This window comes from Bactrocera neohumeralis, chromosome 2, assembly GCF_024586455.1.
Source record: "Bactrocera neohumeralis isolate Rockhampton chromosome 2, APGP_CSIRO_Bneo_wtdbg2-racon-allhic-juicebox.fasta_v2, whole genome shotgun sequence".
Taxonomy (NCBI): Eukaryota; Metazoa; Arthropoda; class Insecta; order Diptera; family Tephritidae; genus Bactrocera; species Bactrocera neohumeralis.
In genome coordinates this window covers 81,673,320-81,678,935 of record NC_065919.1, presented here as the reverse complement: position 1 = coordinate 81,678,935, position 5,616 = coordinate 81,673,320, and positions in this window count along the sequence as shown.

Sequence of the window (5,616 nt, the reverse complement as noted above, 5' to 3'; positions counted from 1 at the left end):
TTTCATGATTGATAGCTGTTTCCAACTCCCTTTGGCACCTACTGCCATAATTCACGCACTTTTTCGTTGACTTTTAACATTAACCGCTTCCGTTGCCCGCGAGCAGCACACGGTGGCGTGGGCTACACGTACGAAATACAAATATATTTTTGATTTGTGAGCGTCGCTTATGCTTTGCGTAAATACCCATCAATCATAAATTTGCGCATATGCTCTTCAACAATTCTAATCGCTGCTTGGCCGCTGCCGTTTGTATTGTATGACTGATAGTTTTTTGGTTTACAGGCGACTGAACATTGAGCGGTTTGTTTACGGTGGCAAAACAAATATTACAATGATGAAAAAAACATATGTATATGTGTTTTAACGGATTTAAAAGTGATTTGGTGTCCAATGCTACAGCGCACTTTTCTGTTTGCTTTGAAAGTATGACACTGCGTATGAGTAACATATTTGTTACCTTCACTCAGTAATGAGTTCTAATTTAAAAAATATAGAAATATCATACTCAAAGTTTGATTTGACGGTAAATTCCATATCGACAAAGCATAACAAATAATATAATAATAATAATATAAAAACCAAATTTATAAAGTTTGATTTGTGAAATAGCCCTTTGCTGTTATTTTCTGCTTAACTCTTTTGTAATAAAGGGTGTCTTAGCAATTTTGAATACATGTATGTGTTTTTTTAAAGAAAGCTTGATTTTTTTTAAGTTTAGAATAAGTTTTTTCACTATTTTGATCAAATTTTTTCGGAAATTGGCGAAAAATTTGTTTTTCTTTTTGAAAAATATTTATTTTTTGAGATTTTTGGCAAAATTCTAAAACAGTTTCTCACTTTAAGCACAAGACGGCAAGTGGAAAGAAATTTTATAAATGTTCTCATACTTAATTTGCATTACGCTTCAAATGTCCAATTGATTTATTCAATCTTTTCTATGTGAAAATGCAATGACTTTGGGTATTCTAGGGACAATATAGTGTAAAAGTAATTCTAATATGAAACTAATGCGTTTAATAACTTTTCAATTCCAAACTGTGGGCAGTGAACTTATCGAATACGAGCGAGCATGAATAATCTCTCATAATGCGCGATGATAATATTTAATTGTTCAAAAAAATGTCCCCAAAAGTCAATTTCTACAAAAGTTATGGCTATTTGAAAATAAAGAGCCATGTTTTTGAAAAATTCATAACTTTTTTGAAGTTGGACAAAAAATTTTGAAAAAATTCTCAAAAATGTTTTTCAAAGGGTAGAAAAGGATGGATAAGTTTAAGCAAAATCTAAAGGGGTCGGGTTCAAAAGTGGTTGATTTGGTATGGAATACCCCATATACATATGTACAGTGAAACCACTCATAAGCGGACACTTTGGGAAGCATGCTTTCTGACCAGTAAATAGCTCATACAACAAAACCGGGCAATGTGCATGATTAATGGAGGTGTCCGGTTAATAGAGCGCCCGCTTAATAGAGTGTACGTTTAATAGAGCGTCAGCTTAATAGAGCGTCCTCTTAATAGAGTATCCCTTTAATAGAGTTTTCATTGTATTTTAATTTTTTAAGAAATTCTTAAAGCAGAAATTATATATTCCAAATGATGTCAAAAACATGATTATATAAAACGCAAAAAACAGGAAACGTATGCTTCCCGATATAATAAAGAAAATACAAACAAAACATTTTTCTCTCCATAATTTTCAAAACAATTTACACATATATACACAATTTCAGCCTTTATTTACCTTTAATTTGCAAAAAAAAAAAAATATTAATTGCAAACAAACAAACAAACTTCTATATAGTTTCCAAACTAAAAGGTAGTTTTACTGCATAAAAAATACCAACACACGTACAAACTAATAGCAACACAAAAGAAGTATAAAAATAAACTAAGCAAAAATCGAAATACAAAATATACTTAAACAAAACTATGCTAACTAAAAAAATATATAAAAGGTAACCAAAACCAAACAAACAAAACAAACACTATGGAACGACGACAAATATTGTTATTGTATGGGTAAGGGAAGAGACGACAAGCGCTAAGTAAGAATTTTCAAGTCTATTTTCGTGAAAAATATAAAAAGCGATGTAAACAAAGAAATGTGTTTAAACGAAGCTACAAAATATCCACAAAACAGATATTTAGATACTTATTTATGTTTACTGTAAAACTTCAAAGTCAAACTACAAAATGTAAACTAATTCTTGACAGATGTCAAATAAAATATTAAGAAAATTGATAAAACTACAAATAAAAGGAGAAAAATTAAAATAAACCCAAATGTGTTGAGTAAAATTTTCAGAAGAAAGTATTTGTAAGGGCAATATTGAATACGGGAGAAGGCCATATTAAGGGAGGATTTCAAGGTAAAAAAGACTTATTTTGCGAATTTATTTCTTAAATATGGATTGAGAAAATTTATTCGGACCTTTTATACACCATTGAGCACATTTTTGACAATATAAAATAATTTTTCATGCAGAAATATTTGCGTTGTTCACCATAACTCTGCTGGAAATTATTGGAAAATAAAAATCCAAGAAAAATTAGTCAACTTATAGACAAATATTACTCCAACGCTCTCTGAAAATTTTTATAAAATTAAAATTAAAAAATTAAAATTAAAATTAAATAATTTTTGATCACAAATAAAACGTGCAAGTTAATATCTGTGAACGCTTAGAAATACACACTGAACTTTACTTTTTTATCAAGTGAATCTGAATTTCGCATTTTTAGTATTAGCTTGTATTAACACCTTGCTCAAGTGTCCGAAATGGGCATAACTTTAACTTAATTTAGAGTAAGGAAAAATAAATCGACTTTTCAGTTGTAAATTTTCACTGAACTTGTACTGTAAAAGTACGAACAATCAACTATATAATGTAAATTGTCGACTACAGGATCAGTCTTCATAATTAAGTCTTTCTAAAACACATCTGGAAAAATTTGCTTTAAAAAAATTGCCAAAATAACATGAAATGTGCTACTTCTCATACGTCCACAATAACTGCCCAAGAAGAGAGAGAGCCGTAACAAAATCTTCAAGTCGTTGTTAACAACATACAAGGTAATCGGCCCGGTCATAAAATACACCGCAACGATATGGTCCCCTGAATGAAGTGAAACGCAGACAGAGAAGCTTTAGACCAATTATTAGACCTTTAGTGTCCAATTACTGCACTCCGTATGATCACAGGACATCTCTTGATGTCTCCGGTTGAACATTTGCACAACGAGGCGCCCATGCTTCTGTTCAAGGAATATAATGAACTCCTCTCCTTAGAGTTTCTGTTGGGATGTTTTCGAAGTTATCCATAATCGACTCCGTCATATCAAATACATACATATACTATATGTCTGGCGTTTAACGAGTCCTCGCATGACTCTAACGAGCTCTTTGCATGCCCAGCGAACCGGTCCAAGCCAGTCGAAATAACACAGTTCCTTAAAATGAGTATCTTCCAAGTGTTTTGGATATCTGAGATTATTATTAACGAAGGGTTCATAACAATAGTATTGACAATCAAATTTCCATAGAAGCTCGTAAGATTTATAAAGTATTTTTAGACAATGACTGAAAGAGAGTACATATTTATTCATTAATTCAGCCAAAACACAAGATACTACAGAGTTTTATTTATTTGTATAAAGGGGCGCTCTTTCTTTACTTCAACAGTTTCGAATCATTCGAGAAACAAATTATTATTCCATAAATATCGTTGGAGAGAATATTCAACCAGCGTATAATGTGGGTAGAGTAAACCCTAAATATTTCTCTTAAATGCTATGAATCTACGTAAGTATACCCTTGGAGAAAAAACAAGCTACGGAATTTCTTTTTTCAGTAGAGACAGATTAAAGAGCAGCTTTCAGTTGCTCACTATGTTGTAACCTATAGAAATAATTGCGAAATTAGCATTATTTGGCTGGAGCATACATTCCATCAAATGCAAGGAATTGAAGCACCAGCTCAGCTCAGCCAAAACCATCAAGGAATGTATTATTCAAAATAACACCGGCCGACACGATGCATGTTCAATTTAAAGTTCTTTTACACGAAAAAAGAAATATTTTTCTTTAAAAAAGTTACTCTTTTTCTGATATTTCTTTTATGTTCGTATTGACAAAGCAGGCTCATTTGTATCAGGCAAAAGCAAACTTTAAGAGCTAAAAATAAAAACAGTGTTTTTGAAAGTCTAGAAGCCAAAAGGGAAAGAGGAATAGGAAGAGCTCTGTTGGAAAGAAGGTGAAGGAGCCGCTACACTTGGACAATAAAGAATGACATCAATAAAGAAAAATCAATTTGAGCATGAAAACATGAACCTAAAACCTAATTTCTTTTTGTTGACCGGTGTAATCAATCGATTTAGCACATTTTTCATGAACTCAAGCTTCATTGTTTATTCGATAGCTTTTGGACAATGCAAAGAAATTCACGCCTTGTCAGATTAATAATAAAAAAATGTCGAAGCAGTGTCAGCTCAAACCTAAGCTTAAGGTCCTAAAAATATATCTCAAATTTTCAGCTTTTTATTAAAGAAGATATTGCTCTATTTATCACTTTTTGTCACTAACTTTAGAGATATAATATTTCTAAGCCCAATCGATGTTGCTGACATTTCATGACAATAAAATTTAGATTTCAACGCTGCAAGCATGTAATTGTAGGGATTCACATATAATATTTTTTGCTGAAAATACGATGAAGTTTCAAAAGGTTTAAAACTGCAAAGTTAATGCCACACTCTGGCAATTTTATTTCATTTTCATTATTGTTATTTTTGTTTTTAGTTTATGCCACCACTAACAAAGCACAACGGTTACAGGCTAACGCTTGCAAGCACTCTTCGCATTGCGAAATCGTTGCAAAATTGCAGAAATATTTCAGCGTGCATTTACAGTTGAAATGTGAAAATTCCACTTGCATCAACAATGTGACATTTGCAACTGTAAAGTTTTGGCAATTCAAAGCACTCATGCAGGCACACATACATATTTATATATATATGTAAATATATGCATATTAGGGTGGGTCACAAAGAAAATAATAATTTTTTTTCGCTTGGTAGGTACTCTGAAAATAGGTTCTTAGACAACTGTAAGAAAGTCTTTTCATGTATGATCTCTTATTGTAACGGGAAAGACCTTAAAGATACGTGAACTTCAACGTTTAAATCTTTTAAACGGCTAGGTTTGCGAAAAAAATCGTAAAAACCGTTAGAAATCTTTTTGTAGAACACTCAATTCCCTAAAAAATCTATGAAACGATAAATTTGTTGAAGTATTTGGAAGCAAGTTTTGAAGTTTGCTATCTGACAATAAGAAAGGATAGAAAACTGTAAAGTGGAGCATTTCCGGTTACAATTAAAAACTCATACCTGGAAGGGCTTTCTTAGAAGTGTCTAACAACCTCTTTTTCTGAGTACCAAACGAAAAAAAATTTTCGAATTTTTTTTGACCCACCCTAATGTATATACTACTCCAAGTACGCCTGCAAGCGCCTCTGGGCGTTTGCTTGTTTTCGTTGTATTTTAATTTGTTTTTACCATTTTCCTTAACTATTATATTTCTATATTTATTTAGTGCTTCATTGTTGTTGTTTCAT